Here is a 16,944-nt window from a genome sequence, read left to right as displayed (position 1 = left end):
GCAGCATGCGGCGAGGACAGAGCGGCGTGACCGGTGGGAGCGACGGAGCGATTCGTCAGTATGCGCGGTTTAGTGTACCAGCAGCCTCTGGTCCTTAAGGGGGCAGAGGCTTCTGGTACTGAAGTGGTTAATGATGGACACATTTTTTCTGGACACCTCATGTAAAATGCCTAAAGGTGGCCACTAACTGTCCAATTTCTAGCGAAAAATCGTTCAAACGATCAGAAATTCTGATCGGATGAAAAATAGTTCACTACACCATCAACTAACCAATCATTGCTTCCTATCTATCACGACCACCAAGAAAATCCAAATTTTCGTTCGACAAAAATTCATTCGGGCGACTTTTTTTTCACTCGTTCATAATTGATTGTGTCCACCAATGGAGATTATTTACAACCAATCCGATCAAAATTTCTGATCACTCAAACGATTTTTCGCTAGAAATTGGACCGTTAGTGGCCAGCTTAACCTCCCTGGCGGTAAGCCCGAGCTCGCCGGGAGGCACCGCTCAGGCCCCGCTGGGCCGATTTGCATAATTTTTTTTTGTTACACGCAGCTAGCACTTTGCTAGCTGCGTGTAACCTCCGATCGCCGCCGCTACCCGCCGATCCGCCGCTATACCCGTCGCCGCAGCCGCTCCCCCCAGACCACGTGCGCTGCCTGGCCAATCAGTGGGGTGGATCGGATTCCCCTTTGACGTCACGACGTCAGTGACGTCATCCCGCCCCGTCGCCATGGCGACGGGGGAAGCCCTCCAAGAGATCCCGTTCTTTGAACGGGATCTCTTGATCTCCGTTCGCCAAAGGCGATCGGAGGGGCTGAGGGGATGCCACTCAGCAGCGGCTATCATGTAGCGAGACATTGTCTCGCTACATGAAAAAATTTTTTTTTGAAAAAAAGGTATTTGCTGCCCCCTGGCGGATTTTAACAAACCGCCAGGGAGGTTAACTAAGTTTTACCTAGTGCTTTCTGTATCTGGGATGACTTGATATGTTAGTGAACTTAAAAAAATTAAATATTCAGCAGAGCCGTGTTCTGTTGTATAATTGTACATTTTATTGCTTCTGTTACAAAAAAAACAAAACATATAAAACATCATGTTATTTTAACATTAGCATTAGTACAAACAAGTGATGGTTGTGGCATCAAATGACCAGTGTGCCTCATATACGCATCTTCACACTGCAAAGGAAACAAGACAGATTAGCAGATCCTACAAACACATTTATCTTGGGGAAAAAAAAAACAATATTTAATGTCCTATCTATGTACATGTAGTTATAGCCCTTGAAAATGTTGTTGCACTGTAAAGCCAAAATGTTGCTTTGTGTGCTGTGTATAGTAGCATATTATGAATTTCCTGCCCGGATACGCACGTGAGCAAGCGCTACAGAGCGCGAAACGGCTGTTGTGCACATCCATCACCCCCTGGTCACCACACCCCCCCGCAAGCCTCACTGGATGTATCCATGAAATTATGATGCAAGACACCTGACAGGTTTGATGCTTTGATTATATTCAATACCGCATGTCATCTGGCTGCAAGCAGTAAACAATTTGCAACAACAGGACAGTGCCCGGTCTCTTTATCTTTATGTTTTTCGATATTATGAATTTACCCATATATTTTACTATAGCAAACTTCCTGTTATCCAGAACTCAGGCAACTGGAAGTCTCAGCTAACTGGCATGCCTGATGGATAATGGGGACTGTAGTTTTGGGGCATTGGGCAGGTTTGGAGGCATTTCAAATACTTACTGAGCCTCCAGCGACATCTTGTAGCCTTTCTGCAGCTAATAGCTGGCTCTCAGCATGTTTCCCACGCCATGCCCAGGAGTCGGTGTGTCACCTGATCCCATGCGGCTCAGGTGACACACTGACGTGCGAGCATGGAAGACGCCGGAAAGCCGTTAGGAGCCCGTTAGGAGCTGCAGAAAGGCTACAAGACATCACTAGAGACTCACTCGGTAAGTATTTTGGAGGGGAGGTGTGTGCTTTTTCAGCCGATTGCACATATATCCAGTATCAGGCAATCACCGCCCGTGCCGGATACTGGGGGATACTGGGGACTCTGCTGTATTGCCTATCATAATCTAACTCTCACATTAGCCCTCCCCTGCCTATACCTAACACTAACCCCCCCCCCCCCCCCCCCCCCACACACACACACACACACACACACACACACGCTGCTAATTGAAAGCACTAGTTCGGTCCACTAATAACTCCCGCCACTAATACTGTACCGCTAAGTACGGTAGGCCATAATTACACAGCTGACACCGTCATTAAATTATCCTCCAAAATTACCAGGTGCAAGTGTGTGCTAAAGTTTCCTTTCCCATCTTATCTATGAGTCACAACAGGGCCGGTTCTAGACTTTTTGCTGCTTGAGGCAAACTTGTGAGGATGCCCCCCCCCCCCCCCCTCCCTCCCTTTTTTGGAATGATCACATGCATCAAACAGCAAGGGAGCATATGCAACAACTTGAGACTTGACATGCTGCAGCTCAACACAGTAACATACTGGCTGGCTGTGAGTCTGTGACAAACAAACTGCTCATCCTCAGCCAGTCAGCCATCCTCCATTCCTCCTCAGTCAGGACAGCAGTGACACCTTCTCCCTTCTGCTTTGCAAGTCAAATGAAACACTGCTGCTCTCCTGCCTCCCCTCTCCTCACTCACCATCAGACTCCTCACACAGCACAACAAGCTGCTTTTCAAATCAAATAAAAGTCAAATCAAAGATAGCTTTATTGGCATGACCAAGATTCATTACAGGTATTGCCAAAGCAAGGGGAAATAGGGGACATGGGAGGGGGTGGGGTAGGGGGACAATGGCTAAGCAGTCTGTGATGACCTCTTCACAGGGGCGTTGCTAGCCCCAAAGATCAGTGGCATGTACCCCGGATCTATTCTGGGGTGCCCCAGATGTCCCCCAGGCAGAGTCAGGCAGCAAGCAGCAGTACTCATCTCTGGCTGCTTGGTCCCCAGATTCTGCAGACATCTCTTCTGAGCTTCTCCCTTTAGTGTCTGAGAATGAATCAGACGCTAGAGCTCCTAGCTTCTGATTCTTGGATGCTAGGGGAGAATTGCCAGCTACAGAGGATGTCTCCAGACTTGGAGAGTGGATGGAGGAGATGAGTAGTTCCTCCCGCTGTGCTACCATGCTGGGAAGGAGGGGTTCGGGGGGAGGAACAGTGATGACACACACAACAATGCATGCTCCCTATGAAGGCTCCACAGCTTTTAGCATGTCAACACAACACCCCATACCCCACCCCTATAGAGGCACCACAGCACCCAGCATGGTTCCACACAACACCAGCATGCCCCAGCTTGCATTTTTTTTTTTTATTAATGGAGAGGGGAGCTTCATCTAACATTTTGCAGGGCAGGCCTACTTACAGCGTTGTTAAGTTCATGTAAATTTGGCTCCATGACCACACCCACATTCTGGTCGGTGGCCACGCCCATTTTTGGCTGGAGTGCCCAAAAGTGCGCCGGATCTCTTAGGATCCTAGCCAAGCCCCTGACTCTTCACCTCGCTCGCTCTCCTCTCGCTTCTCCTCCTACTCTGACTGCATGCTGTAAGTGTAGACACACAGCACAAACATGCTGCCCCCGTAATCTCTGTACCTGATGCAAGTGTTTCACCTTGCTTCATGAGAGAACCGGCCCTAAGGCACAAACATTGCTAAAATGTCTTTTCATGTAAACATTCGGGACTGGATTTTGACTGTCTACAATTGCTTTTCATTTTCTGAACACACAGAATTTTGGTCAAAGATTTAACTACTTAATCCAGACAGCCAATGATAAAATCTTCTAAACAGCATTAAAGGATCAGACTTGGAGGGTTCTAAGCTTTGCGGTTGGGTTACCGGTAACGAGAAGTAATTGTAATATCAGTAATAGGGACACACATAGTTACATAGTTAGTTTGGTTGAAAAAAAGACATCTGTCTATCTAGTTCAACCAGAAATACAGACAAACCCGTCAGAGATTGTAATTCTTATTAACTAGTAATCATGACCAGTGGCGTAGCTAAGGAGCTCTGGGCCCTGATGCAAGTTTTATATGAGGGCCCCCAAGCACTCTGTACATAACAATTGATACAGCACACCAAACCTGCCAATGGCAACTACAGAGTCAGAGGTGCAAGAAGGGGATGGGGAACAGTTTGTTAATGGTTACTACTATTCAAACCATCTATAGAAGTGATTATTATGAGCACAGGACCAATAGAGAGCTAATACTACCGTTGAGGGAGGGCCCCTTGGGGCCCCTCTGGGCCAAAGGCCCTATGCAGCCACTACCTCTGCACCCACTATTGCTACGCCCCTGATCATGACGTTCTCCTAGGTTAAGGCCCCAGAGGCAGAATTTGGGATTAGCAAATCACAAGTCACTGAATGATTAAAAATGCTGCTAGTGAGTGGGATCAGCTGTTAGTAACTGGTTTGCTAAGTTGCTAACATAGGAGACCTGGGTTCAAATCTCGGCTCTTCCTGTTCAGTAAACCAGCACCTATTCAGCAAGGAGTCCTTGGGCTAGACTTCCTAACAATGCTACTGCCTACTGAGATCGCCCTAGTGGCTGCAGCTTAAGTGCTTTGAGCCCGCCAGGAAAAAAAGAGTGATATAAATGTTATTTGTCTTGTTTAATACCAATTTTGTTTCTTGGGTGTGGCTATTAGATTATTACATTTTTTGGATCATCACCAGTACTTACCCAACCTATTTATTATCCGATCCAGTGAAAAAAAGTAAGCAGTTTAAAGTGAACCTCCGGACTAAAAATCTACTAAGCAGAACTGAAAAGGCTTGGGGCTTGATTCACAAAGCGGTGCTAACCTACTTAGCACGTCTAAAGTCTTTAGACGTGCTAACCAGGGTGCTAAGTAGGTTAGCACCAAATTTCTGAATCAGATTGCGCGCTAAGTACCGCGCGCAAAGTCCTATGCGCGCGCTAAATCCCATAGGCTTTAATGGGCACTTCGCACGGAGCGCCCTGCGCTCTGTGCAGTGCGCGCGTAAAGTTTTGCGCGCGAAAAGCTTGTTTAGACGTGCTAAGGGGGTTTTCACAGGGTGCTAACAGTTAGCACCGCTTTGTGAATTAAGCCCTTGGTGTTTCTTTAACAGTTTCACAGCATCAGAACTTTGTTACCCATCAAAGAAAAAAAGCCCGGGCTTTTTTCCCTCATGCTGTGCAGAGCATGATGGGATTTACTATGTTGTTATTCACGTTGCTTAGCAACTGGGAGGGGTGATCAGGACACAGGACAGTTGGAACTGTGTATCATACTCCCTGTCACCTCATTACAACCAAAAAGATGGCTGCCATCATGAAATCAAACATTTGCCTGTCCTTTTAAAACAGGGTGGGTAAGAGATTATATTACCTATCTATTTTAAATAACATAAGTAATGTAACTTAATGAAAGTATGTTTGTTTAGGCTGAAGTTCCTATTTAACCACATTACGACCGTCTAACGCCAATTGGCGGTCGCAAAGTGGCAGCCCCAGGACCGCCTGACGCCGATTGGGGTCAAGGTGGCATGCGCGATTGTTCCCTGCCGCCTTGTGGAGGTCTGTGATCCGTCTGCTAACCGCAATGTTTTTAACCGAAAGGGGAATAAACCCCCCTTTGTTTATGTTTGTACAGCGGTGCAATCTCCAGCAGAGCTGTACGGGGGACACTCGGCTGCCCCTCAGAGCGGCCAGGGAACAAAGCCCTTTCATAGGCTGATGCCTATGAGAGGCGGGGAAGAGGACGGATCACCTTCCAAGGCTAGTTTAGGACGGGAAAGGAGGGAGGGCGGGAGGGAGAGGGAGGGAGGTGGGAGGGAAAAGCCTGTCTTTTTTTTTTTTTTTAGGAATAAAAAAAAGATTGCAGCAGCGATCAGAGACCCGTTAAAGAGCAGGGACGTAGGGTTGCAGAGGTTGCGACTGCGTTGGGGCCCTTGCGCCAGAGGAGCCCCGAAGGGCTCTCCCCCAACTACAGTATTAGCTCTCTATTGGTCCTGTGCGTGTAATAATCACTTCTATAAATACTTTAAATAGTGGTAATCATTAACAAACTGTTTCCCATCCCCTTCTCGCACCTCTGACACTGCAGTTGTCATTGGCAGGTTTTGGTGCGCTGTAACAATTTTTCTGTATAGAGTGCTTGGGGGGCCAATTGTAAAACTTGCATCAGGGCCCATAGCTCCTTAGCTACGCCACTGCTAAACAGTGTCCTTTAAAGGACAAGCAAAGGAGGAAAAATTCATTTCTTTGGTAAGTGTTATGGCTGTGCAGCAAGCTGGCAAAGCTGCGCAGCCTTGTTTTGTGAAAAATGGCCTGGTCACTAGGGGGGTGTAAGCCTGTGATCCTGAAGTGGTTAAGTCTGACAGAACCAACATGTTTTGGACTAGTCTATCTCCACATGGGGGATTCTCAGGGTTTCCTTTGTTTTCAAAAGCATTTCCTGAATGGCAGTTTAAATGCCAAAATACTAAGATACCAGCCAGCCTCTCTACTCACTCTCTGCACACTATTTTGCCAGTTAGACTTAGCAACTACCATTCATGAAATCCTTTTTAAATCAAAGAAAACCCTGAGAATACCCCATGAGGAGATGAACTAGTCAAAAACCTGTCAGGTCTGTCAGATTTTAACTGCTTATTTTTTGGCTAGAGTGGTCCTTTAAATTTGAAGAAAACAGTTGGTCAGACCTTTTCTCCTTGCCCATAAATGAACCCAAAATAAAACAACTGATGGTGAATTAAAGAAATTAAAAGAAAGTATTAACTTCCCTCAAGAGACTACAATGTTTTACATTGCCAAAGGGCCTGAGCACAATTGTGCATTATAAAATGTACAAAAACACATCATAAAAGGTGCGTGTCTTAGAGTGTGTTCTGTAGCATTGTGTTGTGTTGGAATGTGTTTTTAAAATGCTTATTACCGGTATGCCCTTTCTGTTGTCCTTGCGTATCGCACACTGACGTGTTGTAGAAAACTGCACCATATCACACAAGTTTGCACAGAATGACAGCTGTAGTGAGAAGTAAGTGGAGGCTGCCATATTTATTTCCTTTTATACAATACCAGTTGCCTGACAGTCCTGCTGATCCTCTACTTTTAGCCATAGCCCCTGAACAAGCATGCAGCAGATCAGGTGTTTCAGACTTTAAAGTCAGATCTGACAAGACTAGCTGCATGCTTGTTTCTGGTGTTATTCAGATATTACTGCAGAGCAGGGCTGCCAGGCAACTGGTATTGATTAAAAGGAAATAAATATGGCAGCCTCCGTATACCTCTTACTTCAGTTCCCCTTTAATCTGTCCACACCTTTTGCAGGCCCCTAGTGAATTAGGGTTGAATTTCTGTAGACGAGCAGGGGAGAGATACTCTGTATATAAATGTAAAGGCAATGAGTTTGTCTCGGGCAGATGTCAGTTTTTTCTGACATTATTGTCAGATTGGACAGGATTAGCCACATGCTTGTGTCTGGTGTGATTCAGATACTACTGCAGACAAATAAATCTGCAGGGCTGCCAGGCAACTGTTATTGTTTAAAAGAAAATCAAAATGGCAGCCTCCACATACCTCTCGTACAGTTGTCCTTTAAATAATTGTGGCAAACCATAATTCATATTCAGATGATTCAACATTCTTTTTAATCAAAAAGTATTATCTAAGCGCTGCTAAATTTAAAAGAATATAATAATTTATTAGAAAACAAAACATTGTAGATAATCTGGTAAAACCGCTCTGATGAATGTGTCAGCAAACTACAAAAATCGTAATGTAATTTCTGATTATAATTTTCATACAAAGGTTTTGGCTGTTTTTTAGTTATTTTTTTTTTCCCCTGAATGTTGTTTAGATGAGGAAACAAGGTTTTTTTTTCACCAAAACTGGAAATATGTTTCATTTTCATTACTATTCATTCCATATATTTAATTAAAGAAAAGGTGCTTAGAATTATTATGTGAACTTACTTTAAATTTCCCCACGTCAATAGTAGGGTCTGTACATGGGTTGGTAGCCATAGCGTCTGCCCATGCCACCACGGCCATGATGACCTCGGTTATAGCCATTGTAGTTGTTATAAGGCATATAGCCACCACCATAGCCGCCACCACCATAGCCGCCACCACCATAGTAGCCAACATTGTTCCACATAGGTAAACCAACTCCTGTTCCAGTGTAAAAAGTTGGGCGGGGGGCCATATTGCCAACTCCACTAATAAAAGGAACGTTAACACCTAGGACATAAGGGAAGCAAACAATTAATAAAATGATAGCACATATTTTGACTTCAAGTCTATCAAGTTATACTGCTGGAATGCTAATGGAAGACGAATGTCATTTGCACCATATTATTCTTCATCTAGTGCCAAAAAAATCCCCATGGTGCTGTCCTTTGAGCAAAACATTATCTCAGGATTTCCATGTGCTTTGATTGCCATATACATGTGGAATTCATCCTCCAGGCACAAGTGAGTATGCATGGCTCACAAATGTCCATTTCCTGGACAGTCTCTATTTAGGAAGAAACTCCCTTAATTTGGGTAGAGGAGGAATTAGGAAACTGCTGCCAAGATCAAATGCAGATACTGTAATCCCCTGCTGACCAGCACTTGAGTTACAACTCTTATGCATACACTTTGGGAGAGGTTTACAATATTTTCCAGCGCAAGTAGCCAGCGCATGCAGTCACCTGACCTGGACATACTGTGCCTACATGCACAGTATGTCCGCTTGTATACCTGGTGGCCTTGTGCACTGGGTACGTCTTCCTGTGGGAGTGCACGCATACTCCCGCCGAGCATAATATGCCTGTGCCAACCTCGTTGGCCAGGGCCTGTGAACGGGGACGGTTACAGCTGAATGGAGATATACGCCAGTCCATGGGAGGTGCAGTAAGTCTATGCGCACTTCCCCACACACACAGGGCGTCCTTTTCCGGTTTGGTTCAGGGCTAAGGTATGCTTTAAGTTATATGGATGCTCAAGTTCTGTTGTCCTAAATGATCATTAAGTGAACAAGCACTATACAGACTTGGCTACAGCTGATCACTGTAATAGGCTTACAGTAATCAGGGAGTCAGGAGCCAGTGAAAATGGCTCCTGACTGGAATGCAGAAGCAGGCTTCAGGTCGCTAGGCTGTGGTGAGGTTGGTGAACGAGACGGGAATGGCATTAGTGCGTGGCGGGGAATAGTTAAAATCAGTGACGTAACAATCTGGGTTGCAAGAGATGCAGCCGTGGGGGGGGGGGGCTCCTCTGGGGCCGGCCCAGGGCCATTTGGGGGGGCAGGAGGGGGTGCAGCACATGAGGGGGGAGGGATAGCCACACACAGCGGCGGGGAGGGAACCCCACTCCCCACCCTCACCTTGTGCTCCACCTTTAGTACTCCCCCTCCAGCATTTACGCGGGCAGCAAGCGGGCATGGAATGTGGACATACTTCCACGTTCCTCTGTAAGCAACTGACACCGCTTCCTGTTTATCAGGAAGTAACGTGAGGCACTTTTACAGAGAAGACCGGACCTCCATCGCATGGAACGAGGAAGAGGTATGTCGGCATTCCATACCGGCTTGCATACTGCGGAGGAGGAAGGCACAGAGGTAGCGATCAGGCCGAAGGGGGCTGGAGGAAGCCCCAGATATGTATGAATTTTTTTTTTGTTTCATCTCAGGTACACTTTAACATTGCTGGGAATTTCAGAGGCAGCAGGGTGAGCCGTCATTCGACCTGTAGGCCGGATATTTTGTACTGTCATGGGTGCACTATAACAAATCAGGAATGTTGGATCTGCATTCATTCCCCTGTATGTTTAGTAGAAGAAACCTCCGAAACTCAAAGCCCTTTCACACTGAGGTGGTGCGGCAATTTTACCATGCTCGTCAAGATTGACAAACAGGAAGTGAGCGTCACTACCTGTTTGGCCGGATGCCAGACAGGGATTATCACGTACTAATGAGAAAATCCCAGAAGGACTATTTTTGGCGACGTGGCCACCGCACCACACTGCCAATCTACAGTGTGAAGCCAGACTCAAGCTGTGTCAAGCATAGCAGCAGGGGGTGGAGATTGGGATTATTGGTGGGGTATGAAGAAGGAGGGAAAGTGAGGGATCCTGTTATAGTGCTACACTAAGCCTAATAGGAGAGCTGAGCTGTGATTGTTGCTATTAAATAATGATAAGCTGGATATAACTGTTAAAATACAAAAATTATTAAAAATGTATGTAGTAAAATAACTAACCTAATGAAAAGAATGCACCAGACATGATGGCAAATCTGAAAAAGACAAACACACATCCAATTATGTACATTTATGGGAAGATATGAAAGCCTTATCTAAATACATCTGTAGCAACAGTCACTCTGCAAAACACAAGCGTGATGATTATACTGGGACCATTCCAGGAAACCAGTCAGGTCTATGAAAATGTCTGTTTGTTAAAATTGAATTTGACAATTTGAAGTGGAAATATACAAAGTGAGAATTTCGCTTTTTCTAGCATCAGGTACCAGATCTGAAAGGGAAACCCATGATGAATGGATAAGAAAGATGTTAGAAAACATTAGCCTTTTTAGATCAGCAAGGATAGTAACATACCTCCCAACTTTTGGAGCCAGGAAAAAGGGACACTAAGACACGCCCCTGTCACACCTTTAACCACGCCCCAATTTTTCAAAACCACACCCCTCCCCATACAGTTTCCCCCTTCATCCTATGCAGAGATTGGTGCATGGAACGATGATAGGCAAGTTATTTAAAGAATAATCACTGCATACATATGTACTGTATTAAAGGATATTAATTAGAGTAAACAGCTCTACATGAAGAGTTATGAATACATTAAATAAGAAAGTAAAGACTGAAATGTGCAAAATATTAAATTCTTTATTTCTGGCAAAAAAAACTTCACATATAAGACATGTTAACACACTGCCTACCAGGGCATAACTCTAGTTCCAGGACTGTAAATGCATAAAATCACACAACTAACCCTTATTAAAGATCTTGTGCCACGATATGGGTTATTAATAAGAGCAATAGCACAGAGGAATGCAACCAATATGATTGATACATACAGGATTTCTAGCACTTCACAAGCATATTGAAAGATTAGATATCCACCTCACTATTCAGATGCTTTGTAACCAGATAGCCAGGGTAGAGATCCCTGTCTCACTCTCTCTCAACTTCAAAGACATTCCTTGCTGAGCCTGTAATTTTATGTTGTTGTGCTGCTGATGAAGTTCAGTGTGAGGCAAAGCTGCAGAGTGTGATGTGTATTTTAGTGTACTCTGCAAAGACTCTGGGCAGTGAAACAGACAGTTAACTGCAAACTCTCCTGCTCTGTGAAGAGGTTGGGACATATGACCAGTGCCCCGTGATAGAGGCTGCAAATTGTTAGTGTCATGGCGAAAACGTGACACTTGGCCAGACTGTAGTAATAATCCATAAATGGTGGGTGCCATGGTAGCGATCTAGACATTGGCAAGCTGCTCAACTGTCTATTGCAGGAACAATGCTATAACAGTTGATCCACAGTGCCCAAGTCCAGGGAGAAACCAAACTAAAAATATGAAACATACTTTTGTTATTGTCCTTATTGGTTTATAACATTCTAAAAAATAATTTCACCAATGTCTCTGCTATAATCTGGTGTGACATCCCCACATTTCTGATACCAGGAACCAACAGCTTCTGAAATGAGTACAGTCATGTCAGGCTTTCTGTTGTTACCTTGCAAAGCATTATGGCAGCTTAGTTTCTGCAGAGCAGCAGTGGGTGGGTCTTTATGAGCCAGAGCTCAACAACTCCACCCAGAGGCCAACATTGTTACTGATTATATGCTTCAGCCTGTAAATTCCACCCCATGTCCAGCCATCAACCTATGCTAGAACTAATAAATGATAACCTGTCAAATATAGATCTGTCATTTTTCTTTAATACAAATGCAATGTGTTGCAGATTAGATACCGTTCATGGTGCATAAAGATTTTTTTTCTTACATGCCTGAACTTACTAAAATCAACCTCTAAAATGTAAAGAGATGAGTTTCATACTTTATAAATTTATTTTATAGAGCCAGAAGAAATACTGTGCAATACAATATTTAGCAAATATTGCAAATGAATGTTTCTGACCCTGCCTATCAATGTAAGCCAATGGGAGCTGATTACGTTGATAGAAATTGAAATCGGCTCCTGACCCGCTCACTGGGCTCTGCCGTTATAGAGACGGGAAAGCGAGTGAGCTGCGGTGGGGAGACATCGGCGAGATCATTGGGAGCGACGAAAGCAGCGAGAATGTGCAGCTTTGGTGTATTGAAATCTACACCTGATAGCCATCAGGGCATAGATTTCAATTAGCATGGTCCTAAAGTAGTTAATGCTGCGTTATCATCATCACATACTGTATATACAGTGGAGCATACAGGCAATGAAAGTACACCTCTCTGTATCTGTTAATATCTGCATTTAGAGGTAACGCACTGCAGCAGTGCGTTAACATAAACGCAACATTTACAACGCGATTTTAACGTTTCACTGTGAACATTGCATAGGGTTAACCTTGCAGTGCGGTAACCTGCGTTATTATGACTTTAGAACGCAGGACAACAGCGCCCCACTGTGAACCTAGCCTCACAGTGGGACTTTGCGTTGTGAAGCAACGTTAAAGTGGCAATGCAGCATTACAATGCAACGCAACAAAACTGTGGTAACGCACATTGACACTTTGTTACCATTGTATACAGATATACAGTGGAGCATACAGGCAATGAAAAGTATGCTTCTCTGTATCTGTTAACGTCTGCCTTTAGAGGAAACGCACTGCAGCAGTGCGTCACCATAATGCAACATTTACAACGCGACTTTAACATCGCACAGTGAACGTTGCATAGGGTTAACATTGCAGTGCGGTAACCTGCTTTATAAAACCTTATTAACGCAGGAAAATAACGTCCCACTGTGAACCTAGCCTTATACTTACTACAGAGCAGTAAAACAAAACCTTTTTGCGTGCATGAAAAAAGGGCACCAGGAAAAAAAGGGCACGGCTAGATAATGAAATGGTGCCGGTGGATAATGAAGTCTCAACAATAAACATTGTTAACAAAATTGGTTAAATGATAAATACCGTATTAAAACAGACTTAAGATAACAAAAATATATTAATGTTAAAAATCATTACGTAATTTAACAATACAGCTTAATCCAACCCTACTCTCACACAGAACCCTCCCCTGGTGGTGCCTAAACCTAACTATCCCCCCAGTGGTGCCAAACTCTAACCAGCCCCCCAGTGGTGTCTAACCCTCACCCCCCGGTGGTGCTTAAAGGGAACCTAAACTGAGAGGGATATGGATGTTTCCTTTTAAACAATACCAGTTGCTTGGCAGTCCTGCTGATGTCTTTGGCTGCAGTAGTGGCTAAATCACACACCTGAAACAAGCATGCAGCTAATCCAGTCTGACTTCAGGCTTGTTGAGGGGCTGTGGCTAAAAGTATTAGAGACACAGGATCAGCAGGGGAGTCAGGCAACTGGTATTGTTTTAAAAGGAAAAATCCATATCCTTCTCAGTTTAGGTTCCCTTTAACCCTAACCAACCCCCTGGTGGTGCTTAAACCTAACCCCCCCCCCACCCGGTGTTGCCTACCCCTAAATGCCCCGACCCCCTGGGTGGTGCCTAACCCTAACCACTCCCCCTGCAGAAACACCCTTACACATATAGAAATAATAATATGTTTGATAAAATCAAATCTGTACATACAAACTAAATAATATGACAAAAACTATAACATTGCAAGCTTCTAAAAAGATAACATATTTTAAAAACTGTAATGTTCTAATGTTGTTAATTATATTTATCGGGTGCCAATTTTTCTGCTTTGGGCGCCGTATTTACAATAAATGCATTAGAGTCTATGGTGGTGCCCTTTTCGTCCACTAGCTGCCGGCGCCCTTTTTTCCTGCTTCCACCCTGTTTTAGGGTGCATTCACACCTACTGTACATTAGCACACAATTGTATGGCCATGTTTACATCTCTGCATTGTAACACAACACGTTGTAGAACACACCAAACACATTTTCTACAGTTAAGGTACATACACATGTCGGATTTTCGCAAACGACCCGTCGTTTGGACGTCCAAACGACCGGTTGTTTGGAGGTCAAATCGGGTGTGTGTACAGTCTGTTGTTCAGCTGATAAGACTGGATTTGAGCGATCCGCCAAGCGGTCGTTTGCGAGAATCCGACGTGTGTACGAGCCCAGGGCCGGGCCGAGGCATAGGCTGGAGAGGCTCCAGCCTCAGGGCGCAGTGTAGGAGGGGGCGCACAATTCATTCAGCTGTCATTCCTAATTGTGTTTGAAGCAGAAAGAAATAAGAAAAGGGGATATATAGCAGTGACTGCAAGCCAGATAACTAGATATAAAGGTGTTGGGGAGGTTGTGGGCCCTGTGGCCCTCTTAGTCTAATAGCAATCAGTGTTTGATGGCTCGGGTGGGAGGGATGGAGGGGCGCACTTTGGTGTCTCAGCCTTGGGTGCTGGAGGACCTTGTCCCGGCTCTGTACGAGCCTTTAGACTCTGGATAATCAATAGAAATAATGAGCACTTTGCCATAGAAATCTTAATGAAAAGTCCCAGTGTGCACATTATGCATTATGTTATGCCTGCATTGTAGAGCAGGTGTTACTAAACACACATAGGACCATATGCAATTAACTTTTTCTCTTGAGCTTTTTCCTAGGTGATATTTTCACACCTTATCAATGCCTTTTAAAGGAGAACTGTAGTGAGAGGTATATGGAGGCTGCCATATTGATTTCCTTTTAAAGAGGAACTCCAGTGAAAATAATGTAGTAAAAAAAGTGCTTCATTTTTTACCATAATTATGTATAAATGATTTAGTCAGTGTTTGCTCATTGTAAAATCTTTCCTCCCCTAGATTCACATTCTGACATGTATTACAGGGTGACATTGTTACTGTGGGCAGGTTATGTAGCTGTTTCTAGCTGTTCTGGCTGTTACAGACAGCTGTAAACAGCCATTTCCTGTCTGGGAACATTGTTACATTGTAGCAGTTTGCCCAGAGTACCGCGGTACTCAGAGCTTCTTGTGGGAGGGGTTTCAGCACAAAATCAGTCATACAGCGCCCCCTGATGGTCTGTTTGTGAAAATCATTATATTTCTCATGTAAAAGGGGGTATCAGCTACTGATTGGGATAAAGTTCAATTCTAGGTTGGAGTTTCTCTTTAAACAATACCAGTTGCCTGGCTGTCCTGCTGATCCTCTGCCTCTAATACTTTTAGCCCTAGACCCTGAACAAGCATGCAGCAGATCAGGTGTTTCTGACATTTTGGACAGATCTGACAGGATTAGCTGCATGCTTGTTTCTGGTATGATTCACACTACTGCATTCAAATAGCTCAGCAGGGCTGCCGGGCAACTGGTATTACTTAAAAGGAAATAAATATGGCAGCCTCCATATACTTCTCACTACAGTTCTCCTTTAAGGCACCAGCAAGCAAAAAAATACTGAGAATAATTTTGAAAGTACTTTTCCATCTACTTTTTGGTGCTTTTTCCATTGCAGAGTGCTGAAAAGTTATTTTAAACAGAAGATGAAAAATGATCTCCTAGGAGAAAGCTTAAAGGAATCCTGAGTAGGGGTCAAAATGGAATACTGAACTTACCTGAGGCTTCCTCCAGCCCTCTGTTGCCTATGAGGTCCCTCGTCGTCTTCTGGGTCCCCTCCGTTCTCCCGCTGACAGCTCCGTTAGCTGCGTGACCCGGATGGGAGTCAAGAGCAACATCGCAGGGCCAGTCTGCACGCCCATCTCAATTACACGCACGTCGCCCGGATTGTTCTGCTCATGTGTGGTTCTCGAAAGAATGGACCGGGCATATGCAGAACGCTCACGGCATTTAATACGGGGCATAGAGTCAACTTAGCCTTAAATTTACAAAATGTATTATTCAAACCAGTGAATATCGTTTTTTCATTTTTAATATTTAACATTTTCTTGGCAATATAAATGTTCAGTTTTAACACTACTATACTTGCATGCAAATAATATGCAAATTGCATGGAATTGGGCCAATCAAAATCATTAGCAAAACAATTTAACTGGCCCACTCACAAGCGCCGCATACAATCTGCATTAAAGTTGCATGCAAAGGTGGAATTACCATCATCTTATTGTCCATCTTACAAAATCACAGTGACACAACTCAGAGAATAGTTGTGCAGCAAACAGTAAGCGTCAATCTACCATCATCCTTTCTAAACCCAAATGATTAAACTCATCAACAATTTCCATGTGATACCAATCTATATTGAATAGAGATAGAGAGATAACTGATGTAGGTTACATACCAAAGACAGGATGCTTGCAGCAGATCAATGATCAACGATGAATATTAATACAGAGACACAAACTCTTATATTTCAGTATCCACAAAGGGAGGAGATGAAAGTTTATGACAGGGCAGGACAAATAATACATGTGTTACTCATATTCCATATTTACATTTTTGCTTATTCATATTCCATGCTCCCCTATAATTTTTAGCTGTCAGACTAATTTATGCCCCAGTTTAATCAATGTGACATTCCTATATCCTGATGCAGCTGCCAAGCCACATGAGACGAACACCTGATGGAGGAAGATAACCTCAAAGGACAATTTACACTGTAGTTAAAAGGAGTCTGAAGCCTAAATGAAAAAAACAAAACAAAAACATATCTACACACTTAAAGGGTCACTTAAGTCACACACAAAAAAAGAGATATACTCACCTGGGGCTTCCATCAGCCCCCTGAAGCTGTCCGGTGCCCTCGCAGCCTCGCTCCAATCCTCCTGTCCCCGCCGGCGGCTACTTCCAGTTTCGGCGACAGGCGCCAACAGGCTGGGAACG

The 16,944-nt window shown here is 44.2% G+C and overlaps 1 long non-coding RNA gene across 1 annotated transcript; it reads right to left on the bottom strand.

Annotated features, from left to right (window-relative positions):
• Window positions 1–1,045: 1,045 nt before the first annotated feature.
• On the bottom strand, window positions 1,046–16,450 carry LOC137525763 (uncharacterized). The gene is made up of 4 exons (XR_011022995.1): window positions 16,403–16,450; window positions 10,266–10,300; window positions 7,996–8,262; window positions 1,046–1,185 (listed from the first exon to the last, which is right to left on the bottom strand). It is a non-coding gene; the product is annotated as an uncharacterized lncRNA (long non-coding RNA).
• Between the last annotated feature and the right edge of the window lie 494 nt (window positions 16,451–16,944).

Source organism: Hyperolius riggenbachi, chromosome 7, assembly GCF_040937935.1.
Source record: "Hyperolius riggenbachi isolate aHypRig1 chromosome 7, aHypRig1.pri, whole genome shotgun sequence".
Lineage (NCBI taxonomy): Eukaryota > Metazoa > Chordata > Amphibia > Anura > Hyperoliidae > Hyperolius > Hyperolius riggenbachi.
The sequence above is the reverse complement of the archived record's forward strand: the minus strand, read 5'-3'. Positions and strand labels throughout refer to the sequence as shown.